Source organism: Mobula hypostoma, chromosome 4 (assembly GCF_963921235.1).
Source record: "Mobula hypostoma chromosome 4, sMobHyp1.1, whole genome shotgun sequence".
Taxonomy (NCBI): Eukaryota; Metazoa; Chordata; class Chondrichthyes; order Myliobatiformes; family Myliobatidae; genus Mobula; species Mobula hypostoma.
Window position 1 is genome coordinate 47,658,499 of NC_086100.1, and position 12,664 is coordinate 47,671,162.

A 12,664-nucleotide genomic window follows, 5' to 3' on the forward strand; every position below is an offset into this window, starting at 1 on the left:
TCCCATTAGTGACCATGCTTAAGCAGGAATTAAAATGTAACAAATATCACGACACCATTAGCAGGTTTCACAGGATAATCTGAATCCTTGAGGGTTCCACTAATGCACCAGGCACGGAATTTGCAAATTTCCAAATTAGCCAATAGTTTTGATCAATCAACACCCTGTTTGAATGTTCAAATCAAGCAAAAATGCAATTAAATGTGGATTACAATCTACTATCAAAGTTAGTGCAGGCACTTCTGTACACTATTCAGGTTAGCACTTCTGACATTTTGCTGGTGTCAAATACACACCTAATAAAGTAAATACACCAGATTGATTCCTGCGATGCTAGGTTTGTTGTTTGAGTGGACTGTAGAGATTAAGCAGACTGCACCTGTGCTCTCTTGAGTTCAGAAAAATGAGATGCTATCTCAGAGACACATATGAAATTCTTATAAAGCTTCACAGCGTAGACATAATGATAATGTCTGGGGTGTTTAGAATCAAGGCAAAACAGTCTCAACCTGTACTCTCTTGAGTTCAGAGAAATGAGCGGATATCTCAGAGACACATATGAAATTCTTATAAAGCTTCACAGTGTATATGCCATGATAATGTCTGGGTGTTTAGAATCAAGGAAAAACAGACTCAAAATAAAGAGTTAGCCATTTAAGATAAAAATAAGAAAAGAAATTTCACCCAGAATGAATATTTGGAATTCTACACTCAAAGTGCTGGGTGTGAAGGGGGGCTGTCAGCTATTCAAGACAGAGATCAGTTGATGTATAGAGATTAAAGGAATCAAGGGTCATCAGGTTAAAGCAGGAAGGTGACATCGAGGTGAGAAGAGAATGACTGCATGTGATTCTGACATCAAAGCATCATGTGGCTAAGTGTGGCCTCAATAAACCCTGGTAGAATAGAAGTCAATGAATATCAAGGATAAACATCCGATGGTTGGAGTATTACCCCGCATACAGGTAGGTAGAGGGTTGTAGTTGTTGGAGTCTACACTCCAACGTGAGGTACCACTGCAGGAATTCCTCAGGGCAAAGTCCTTGGCCCAGTTATCTTCAGTTGCTTCACCATTGACCTTCCCTCCATAAAGTCAGAAATTGAGATGTTCACTAGCAATTATGAAATATTCAATTTGATTGGCATAAATGAACCAGACCACATGTGTATTTGTGTGGTGCACGGCTAAGTGGTTAGGGCATTGGCCTCACGAGCTGAAGGTTGTGGGTTTGAGTCTCGGCCAGGGCAGCGTGTTGTGTCTTTAAGCAAGGCAGTTAAACACACGCTACTCCAGTCCACCCAGCTGAAAAATCTGTACCGGCAAATGCTGTGGGTTAACCTCACGATAGGCTGGCATCCTATCTGTGGGGGAGTCTCGTACTCTCAGTCGCTTTACGCCATGGAAACCGGCATAAGCACCACCCTAATGGGCCACAAGGCTCAGGACAGACTTTAACTTAAACATGTGTATTTAATGACATGCAGACAACATTCAGACAGGGTGGTAAGTGACAAGTAACATATAAAAAAGCTCCAGGTAATGTGCATCTCAACAAGGTCTAACCACCTACCCTTGACATTCCATGACAGAAACATCAGTGAATCTCTTGCCATAAGTATCCTGAGTAGGGGCTTTAGTTTGGGGTTTGGATGGCACCATTGCAGTTGAATTGCTACAGGAGGCCCCACACAGGTTGGGGAGCGAGAGATTTAAATAAAGGAGCTTTCGTGGGATTTCGGCAGCACATTTGCAGTCGAATCAGCACAGGAGGCCTCATGCATTAGCAGAGGCAAATAAAAATAAGACAGGGACAAGCAGAGTGGCCGTAATATGAATGGGCCAGCTTTAGAGTGGAGAGGCTTGAGTTCATTAGGTTTGGTAAGTATCTGGTAAATTTCTTCTCCTTTTACATTCTTCATCGTTTGTTTGTTAGGATGGTGCATGGTTAGTTAGAGCAGAGATGATGGCTCCTGGGGCTGTGTGTGTGAGTGGCTTCTGTGTGTGAGATGTGGGAATTCTGAGAGACAACCAGTCTCCCAGATAACCACATCTGCACCAGGTGCACCAAACAGCAGATCCTCAGAGAATGTATTAAGGAACTAGAGCTGCAGCTCGCTGACCTACAGCTCATATGGGAAACTGAAGAGATGATAGATAGAAGCTACAGGGAGGAGGTGATCAGCCCTAAGTTACATGAGGCAGAAAAATGGAAAACTGTCTGGAGGAGGAAAGGAAATGAGCCGCCAGGGCAGAGTACCCCTGTGGGCCATTCCCCTCAGTAATACGTATATTTTAAAAAGCGAGATAGTGTTCAGGGGTTCAATGTCCATTCAGGAATCGGATGGCAGAGGGGAAGAAGCTGTTCCTGAATTGCTGAGTGTGTGCCTTCAGGCTTCTGTACCTCCTACCTGATGGTAACAATGAGAAAAGGACGTGCCCTGGGTGCTGTAGGTCCTTAATAATGGACACTGCCTTTCTAAGATGCTCCTTGAAGATGTTTTGGGTACTTTGTAGGTTAGTACCCAAGATGGAGCTGACTAAATTTATGACCATGTGCAGTTTCTTTCAGTCCTGTGCAGTAGCCCCCCCCCCACCCCCCATAACAGACAGTGACGCTGGGCTTTGGTCTTTGCACCTACTTTTACAAGCAGCTTTTTGTCTCCCACTTGAAGATCATACAATAACCTCAATGCACACAGAGTAGATCCTGGTTCTTTATAGTCATAAAATCTGAATGTTTGAATCTTTCTTGAAGTTCCTTGAACTCTCTTCCAGCTTAAAACTAAGCCACATTTCACAAGTAACTGCCTGATTAACATATCAGAAGCTTTCTCAGATATGTTGTCTACAAAAGCTGTCAGACCACCACCTTCGTCCCTTTCATGGTCCTCTGAGCAGCATGATCTTTCCTTGGTCAAATATGCTTTCCAACCAGAGGCACAGAAATTGGCCTCCACACCTGCTTGTCCTTGTTGGGCAATGAGTCATGGTGTTCAGCATGGAGACAGTTGTGGCATTATTTAGTTCCTTTCTTAATTCACTTTCAGTTGATTTCATTGCAGGGGATGTGGCATGCAATTAGTGGATAGACCTTAAATCAAGTTATAGTTGTCTCAGCCAATCATGTCACCTCAATGCTGATCCTCCTGTTTTTACCACATAAAAGTTCAATATGGCTTGATAGTTGTTGTATTTCACTGTTACCATAAGACCATAAGACCATAAGACAAAGGAGCAGAAGTAGGCCATTCGGCCCATCGAGTCTGCTCCGCCATTTTATCATGAGCTGATCCATTTTATCCTATTTAGTCCCACTGCCCCGCCTTCTCACCATAACCTTTCATGCCCTGGCTACTCAGATACCTATCAATCTCTGCCTTAAAGACACCCAATGACTTGGCCTCCACTGCTGCCCGTGCCAACAAATTCCATAGATTCACCACCCTCTGACTAAAAAATTTTTTCGCATTTCTGTTCTGAAAGGGCGCCCTTCAATCCTGAAGTCATGCCCTCTCGTACTAGACTCCCCCATCATGGGAAACAACTTTGCCACATCCACTTTGTCCATGCCTTTTAACATTCGAAATGTTTCTATGAGGTCTCCCCTCATTCTTCTAAACTCCAAGGAATACAGTCCAAGAGCGGACAAACGTTCCTCATATGTTAACCCTCTCATTTCCGGAATCATTCTAGTGAATCCTCTCTGTACCCTCTCCAACGTCAGCACATCCTTTCTTAAATAAGGAGACCAAAACTGCCCACAGTACTCCAAGTGAGGTCTCACCAGCGCCTTATAGAGCCTCAACATCACATCCCTGCTCCTATACTCTATTCCTCTAGAAATGAATGCCAACATTGCATTCGCCTTCTTCTCTACTGACTCAACCTGGAGGTTAACTTTAAGGGTATCCTGTACGAGGACTCCCAAGTTCCGTTGCATCTCCGAACTTTGAATTCTTTCCCCATTTAAATAATAGTCTGCCCGTTTATTTTTTCTGCCAAAGTGCATAACCATACACTTTCCAACATTGTACTTCATTTGCCACTTCTCTGCCCATTCTTCCAATCTATCCAAGTCTCTCTGCAGACTCTCCGTTTCCTCAGCACTACCGGCCCCTCCACCTATCTTCGTATTGTCAGCAAACTTAGCCACAAAGCCCTCTATTCCATAATCCAAATCGTTGATGTACAATGTAAAAAGAAGCGGCCCCAACACTGATCCCTGTGGAACACCACTGGTAACCGGCAGCCAACCAGACTAGGATCCCTTTATTCCCACTCTCTGTTTCCTGCCAATCAGCCAACGCTCTATCCACATATGTAACTTTCCCGTAATTCCATGGGCTCTTATCTTGTTAAGCAGCCTCATGTGTGGCACCTTGTCAAAGGCCTTCTGAAAATCCAAATATACAACATCCACTGCATCTCCCTTGTCTAGCCTACTGGTAATTTCCTCAAAAAATTGTAATAGGTTTGTCAGGCAGGATTTTCCTTTAAGGAATCCATGCTGAGTTCTGCCTATCTTGTCATATGCCTCCAGGTACTCTGTAACCTCATCCTTGACAATCGACTCCAACAACTTCTCAACCACCGACGTCAAGCTAACAGGTCTATAATTTCCTTTTTGCTTCCTTGCCCCCTTCTTAAATAGCGGAGTGACATTTGCAATCTTCCAGTCCTCCGGAACCATGCCAGAATCTATCGACTTTTGAAAATCATCGCTAATGCCTCCGCAATCTCCACAGCTACTTCCTTCAGAACACGAGGGTGCATTCCATCTGGTCCAGGAGATTTATCGACCTTTAGCCTATTCAGCTTCCTGAGTACTTTCTCTGTCGTAATTGTGACTGCGCACACTTCTCTTCCCTGCCACCCTTGAGTGTCCAGTATCCTGCTGTCTTCCTCAGTGAAGACTGATGCAAAATACTTGTTCAGTTCCTCTGCCATCTCCTCATCTCCCATTACAATTTCTCCAGTATCATTTTCTATCGGTCCTATATTTACTGTCACCTGTCTTTTACTCTTTATATACTTGAAAAAGCTTTTAGTATCCTCTTCGATATTATTTGCTAGTTTCCTTTCATAGTTAATCTTTTCTCTCTTAATGACCTTCTTGGTTTCCTTTTGTAAGGTTTTAAAGACTTCTCAATCCTCTGTCTTCCCACTAATTTTTGCTTCCTTGTATGCCCTCTCCTTAGCTTTAACTTTGGCTTTGACTTCTCTTGTCAACCACGGTTGCATCCTTTTTCCACTCGAAAATTTCTTCTTTTTTGGAATATACCTGTCTTGCACATTCCTCATTTCTCGCATAAACTCCAGCCACTGCTGCTCTGCCGTCTTTCCCGCCAGTGTCTCTTTCCAGTCAACTTTGGCCAGTTCCTCTCTCATGCCACTGTAGTTTCCTTTACTCCACTGAAATACCGACACATCAGATTTCGGCTTCTCTTATTCTAATTTCACAGTGAACTCAATCATGTTATGATCACTGCCTCCTAAGGGTTCCTTCACCTCAATCTCTCCAATCACCTCCGGTTCATTACACAATACCCAATTCAGTACAGCCGATCCCCTAGTGGGCTCAACAACAAACTGTTCTAATAAGCCATCTCGCAGACATTCTACAAATTCTCTCTCTTGAGATCCAGTGCCGACCTGATTTTTCCAATCTACTCGCATGTTAAAATCCCCCATAATTATCATAACACTGCCCTTCTGACAAGCCTTATGAATGTCATTTCAACAGGAGTTACCTTTTCCCCAGTATAAGTTCTTCGTTAGATATTTGCAGGCTTCTGTTTTGTATGTTTGAAATGCCTTTGAATCTCTTATTGTGAAATGACTGAAACAGCCAACTCAGAGTCCAATTCTATTTTAATTAATTTGCTGTTCACTTCTGGTGTAAGGCATATTGCTTGTCTCCTGTTAGTTTCCAAATATTAAATCTCAAATCTAGCCAGTCCTGTGACACTCTCAGATTTTCCATCAACAGCATGCAAATTAGTGCACCTTTTGAAACTGCAACTTGAACTTCTATCTTTTTCTCTTCTCTGTGCAGTCCATTTATTTTTGCCTGCCTGACGTGCTCTTTGTCTGTGTCCTAATTTGTCACATTTTTTGCAAGTTTTGTGTTTAAGTCTATATTTGTGTGTGAGCTCCTGCCACAACGGCCACAATTTGTTCGGCCTGGCTGGCTTCTGCTTCGACAGTGCAATTTTGTTCACAATCACTTTCATTCCTGACTGCAAGCAATTGTGTTTCTGTTTGCTATTTCCATTGAAATGGTCGTTTCCACAGATGTTTTAATGTAAGCTGTGCTTCAATTAGCAGATGTTTTTGAATGCTTTCTTTTATGACTCCACAAACGAAACAATCTCAGTGCATCATTAAGCCCATTTCCAAACTGTTAATGCTCCTTCTATCTTTTCCATTCAACCATGTACACTGAAATAGACTCCCCTCCTTTTTGATTCCACTTATGAAACCCAAAACGTTCTGCAATCAACAGTGGCTTTGGTTCCAAATGTTCCTGCATCACGTTTACAAGAGTAGCAAAGCTAATTTCTGCAGGATTGTTTGGAGCAGTCAAACTTCGAAGTAATCTGTATTCTTTTAAACCTAATGCACTTAGTAAAATTGACACTTGGTTCTCGTTGTCTATTTCATTTGCTTCAAAATACTGTTCCAATAATTCATAAGCTAATTATCTGTTGTGTCATGAAACATGTCAATATTTCCTATGTAGTCAGTAGTTTCTCATTTAGACTTGACATCTCTACATGAGATGGGCTATTTTTTAAAAATTCAACCATTCCTCACAGCGTTTTTTTTAGTTCAAACGGCTGACTCCGCCTTAACAGGTCGGTAGCCGTCTCGGGTTCATTTTTTAAATACCTTGTTACCAATAAAATGTTTCGCAACTTCAAAACATTAAACTAATTAATGGAATACATAAGAGTCTGGAAATACGGGTGTAACTTTGTCTTTAGTTTAAGCAAGTCGCGCACGTAACATGGTAGCATGATGATGCATGCAAATTAAAGTATTTTTTATATATAACCCATAATTAATTATTTAAATGAACAAGAATGTTTTGTCAAACTATATATATATAGTTTGACAAAACATATATATATATATATACACACACAGATACACACAATATTACAGTACTCAAATATTATTGAAATATTAAATACACAACACGCATGGATGATGTTTGGTCCTCTTCTTTTTACATTGTACGTCAATGATTTGGATGATAAAATTGATGGCTTTGTGGCCAAGTTTGTGGTCAATACAAAGATAGATAGAGGCACAGGTAGTGTTGAGGAAGCAGGGAACCTACAGAAGGGCTTGCACAGATCAGGAGAATGGGTAGAAATGTGGCAAATAGAATGCAGTCTATGGTCATGCACTTTGGTAGAAGGAATAAAAGCATGGACTATTTTATAAATGGGGAGAAAATTCAAAAATCCAAGGTGCAAAGGGATTCTGGAGTCCTCGTGCAGGATTCCGTAAAGGTTAATTTTCAGGTTGAGTTGGTGCTGAGGAAGGTATATGGAGTGTTAGCATTCATATCAAGAGGATGAGAATTTAAAAGCAAGGATGAAAGGATGAGGCTTAATAAGGCACTGGTGAGGCCTCATATGAAGTATTGTGAGCAGTTTTGGGCCCCTTATTTAAGAAAGGATATGCTGACATTGGAAAGGGTTCAGAGGAGGTGCATGGGAATGATTACAGGAATGAAAGGCTTATTGTATGAGGCTCTGGGCCTTTATTCGATGGAATTTAGGAGACTGAGAGGGTATCTTTTTGAAACCTATCAAATATTGAAAGGCTTAGATAGAATGGATGTGGAGAGGATGTCTTCTATGTTGGGGTAGTCTATGGCCAGAGGGTACAGTCTCAGAATAGTGGGACGTTCATTTAGAATGGAAATTCGGGGGTATTTCTTTGGCCAGAGGGTGGTGAATCTGTGGAAGCTGTTGTCTCAGGTGGTTTTTGAGGCCAGGTAATTGGGTGTATTTAAGGTGAAGGTTGATAGCTTCTTGATCAGCCAAGGCATGAAAGGTTACAGGGAGAAGGCAGGAGAATGGGATTGAGAGGAAAATGAATCCACCATGATGAAATGGCAGAGCAGACTCAATGGGTCAAATGGGCTAATTCTGCTCCTATGTCTTATATTTTATAACCTTGACCAGCAACTAAGTTGGATCGGACAGAAAAATTCTGTGACTATGGGAGCAGATCAGAGACCAGATATCCTAGGCCAAATAATAAATCACCATCTATAAGACATCAGAAATATTCTTCACTTGCCCAGATGAGCCCTAACCATTCCCTGGAATTTTGACACAATCCAGAACCAACTAGACCAGTTCATTCATGCCCCATCTACCATCCTTAAACATTAATTCCCCCATGCTGGTGCATGGCAGCCACAGTGTGACCATATAAAAAATTGCACCGCAGTTACTTCCTTTGGCAATTATAATAGCTCTTCTGAAACAATGACCTCTGCCATCAAGATGGACAATGGAAGTGGGTGTACTGGAACAGCATAGCCTGCAGATTACCCGCCCAAGTCACACAACGTCCTGACTTAGAGATATATTGCTGTTCATTCATCACTGCGGGAACTCCCTTTGTGAAGTACTATCGGAAGTTCAGCAGTCAGATTTTCACTCCTGGACTGCTCCCTCGTTGGAAATCCAGACTGACTGTCAGCCTCCTACCACTGCATATTTCCACGTGTTTGCAGCAGATTCCTGTACATCTCCCAATGTCCCAGGCATAGCACGTGAAAATATTATTTTGGTTATTTTAAGCGACAACCAGATGACATCTCAAGCACTTGCATTTGCCAAATTTACTGTCTTTCTGCGAGTACAGGTGGTTCCTGACTGCACTCATCTGCCAGCAGTTCATAATCAGAACCTTTCCTCAACAGCAACTTTCATCCCCTCAATATTTACAGAGTTATGGATCTTCAGAAGAACAGCCTAATGATCACTATTGTATTTTCAGATAACACCACCTTATCTTCAAGGAGACATTTTTCGAGGCTAGTGCTGTTTAGAGGGATGGATCCATTACTATATTACTATTACCTTCCCTGGCTCCTTACATCAACGTGACAAAGGAGTTCTCCTCTTATGTACTCAACATTCACACATTGCCTCAGTCTCTGTTCTGGGATGGAGCAACTGTCCAGTACCGACAGTGAGTAGACAGTTAACTCTGGTCTCCAATCAGCCATATTTCATTTTACCTCTGACTATGCAGTGAAGTAATTGTGGATCACCTGAGTATAATAAAATCTTAAGCGTTCTATGTGTGATTTGTCACGATAGAGAACAAAGAGGCTACTTTCATTTGCTGCTCACAGATTCAGTCAACTTCACCAAATTCAGATGATGAAATTCATAACGCAAAGAGCTCAGATGTAACTGTATTAATGGTATCAATCATACCTTGCTCTGCAAGGAATTTAGCAAATTGAAAAATTTGAACTTCTTTCCTTTTTCCCCATGTTTCTCACAACCCTACCTCTCTAATGCTATCATCAGGTACACGGATTGACTTCAAGATGTGGAAACATACAGTGCTATGCACTGACCAAGTAGTACCCTGGAAAAAATGGGATGCAAGTGCAGTTCCAATTTACACATCTGTTTTTGTCAAGTGTAGCCTTCACAGAGATGTACTGTATATATGAGAATAAATACAAATAAAGCTTTCATCTGTGAGGATGTACACCCGAATATTACACTTAATTTTCTGGAGATACAAGGGATTGCAGGACACTGGAACCTGGAGCAATGCACGGAATGCTGGGGGAAATTAGTGGGTCAGGCAGCGTCTATGGAGGGTACCAAACCAGATGAAGGGTCTTGACCTAAAATATCATCTGTCCATCTCCCACCGTAGACACTGACATACACATCGTGTTCCTCCAGCGCTTGGTGCGTTACTTCCATTTTCCTTCCAAGTTGTTACCATTCTCATCAAAGCACAGGAGCAACAGAATTGTTTGATATTACACAGTGGAATAATAAATCGTTCAGTAAAAGTAGGAAGTTTGAAAGTGATGAGAAGAGACAGGGAGTTGGAAAGCAGGATTAGAACATAGCACAGAACATGGGAACAGGCCCTTCAGCCTACAATATCTGTGCTGAGCATCATGCTGAACTAAAGTAATTGTCTTCTGCCCTAACATGATCCATATCCATCCACGCCCCACATATTCATGTTTCTATCTAACATCCTTTTACATGCCACTAGGTGAGTTCCAAGGAAGAGTGAGAAGCAGGGCCCTGGTGGATTTAAAAGGAGTACAGGAACAAGGATCCCAATGAGTAAAGGATGCACAAGGACTGGCACCCTGCTGTGTTAAAGGGATCAGGGGAATCAAGAACCAGGGAGCCAGAAGCCAAACCAGAAGAGTCAAACAGGGAATTATTGAAGTTTCACATATTTATCTATTCCCCAACTTCTCCAAGCTTAAAAGATTAAATGAGAGCCTTGCAGTCCTTTACTTTCTCTGACTCATCACATACTGGAAAAATTAGCGATCTGGTGACAATTCCATGAAAAGGGTGTGCCTTTTCCTATTTCACAACATAGGGAAGTGTATCTTGATGTACTCCAAGTTCCACAGCTTGTCTTGATTACACTTTGGTGCAGAGGGCAGTTTGCAATTTACACAAAGCCTGGCAGAGTAGTGTAATGTGAAGAGGATAATAATGGACTAGAGAAAAAATGGCAAGCTAAATGAACTTGTGGCAGATGATATTGAACATAAAAGTACAAAGTCTAATATTTTCGCTGTTTCAAAGGACAGCTGGAAAACAATGATTCCTTTGCACCTCTCCACGTTGCCAGGCTAATTATTGGAAAGGCCTTTGAGGAGTTGCAGCAAAGACTAAAAATAAAAAAACAAAAGGAAATCTGAAATAAAGCTGAAAATGCTTGAAATGCTTTTCATCAACCTGAGCTATTAACTCTGTTTTGCTTTCCACAGTGCTACCTGATCTGCTGGGGGTTACTGCCGTTTACTCCTTACTCTGCTGCGGAAATTTACTAGAAGGATACCAGGCTGAGTCTTTGCTCAACACCCATCAGTCAGATTTCGGAGCTGGAAGTTGGCACAGTCTATCACTCTGAGCTCCTGTTTTCAAACTTTGTCAAATATCTTGTTACAGCCGCTCCTCCATGGCTCTGACATCTCTGTTGGATATTATTCACCATTATCATCTGAAAGTTGCACAAAGAGTAGAAGATGCATTTGTTACACATGAGTTTTGAAGTGTATTTCTTACACAAATATCTACAAATTCTGTACACATCATCTCAATGAACTTCTTGTTCAACTGTTGCTTGGGATGGCCAAATTCATAATATTCTCTACGACCATTTTCTTCCAGACTTTCCTGTTTCTGTGGAAAGAAATTATTTTTTATAAAATCTCTGCTGAAACTGTGATTTGTGAAATGTGTCAGTATATAAATACGTAGCTGCGGAACTGCTAACACCTACCTGAATTGCTGAAGGAGCAAGTAAGTCAAGACACTTCACATAGTAATAAATTTCAGCATCCACTTTTGGATGATGTTATCAGTGTGCACATGGGTTGGTAACATGGCCTCCTGTAGGTGCCAGTGAAACCTCTGTATTGCCTGATTCGACCAAGCAATGTCCAGCTGAACTTTATCAGAGGTTAAGCAAAATCTGTGAAGATTCTTCCAAAGGTGTACAAAACAGATGTAACTGCTGAAAAGTGGCTGACAAATGAAGGGTAGAGAGTGGGTTTCTGCCAAAGACAATCATTGCTCATTTTGGTAGCACACATATGCAAGTGAAAACTCTTTTTCCTGAAGGAAATTGAGAGAAGAGAACTGATTGCATCAAGATACTGCATACTGCATGACCACTTTACCAGCAATGAGTGAATTGGATATTTCGTTGCCTCCACTCCAGTCTGTGGCAGAGCATTCCACAGATTCACCACTCTTTTGTTAAAAAAATTCCTCCTTACCTCTGTTCTAAAAGGTCACCCCTCAATTTCGAGGAATTGCCCTCTGGTTCTGGATACCCCCACTAGAGGAAACATCCTCTCCACATCCACCCTATCTAGTCCTTTCAACATTCAGTAGGTTTATAAGACACTGCTCCAAGTACAGCCACTTTGCGCTGGCACTCACTCCTGCTCCCTGACACTCACGGACCTCTGACACACTGTTAGTGTCTTCCACAGTAAAGGCAGATGCAAAGAACAGGTTAAGTTCATCTACCATTTCCTTGTCCCCATTACTACCTCACCAGCGTTGTTTTCTAGTGGTCCATTATCAACTCTCACCTCCCTTTCCCTCTCACTGGAAAACTTTTGGTATCCTGCTTTATATTATTGGCTACTCTGTCCTCATATTTTATCTTACCCTTCTTATAGCTTTTTAAATTGCTTTTTGTTGGATTTTAAAAACTTCCCAATCATCCAACTTCTCACTCACTTTTGCTACCTTACATGCCCTTTCCTTGGCTTGTATGCAGTCCTTAACTTCCTTTGACAGCCATGGTTGCCTACCCCTGCCATTTAAGAACAATTTCTTCTATGGGATATATCTATCCTGCACTTTGTGAACTATTCACAGAAACTTCAACCAT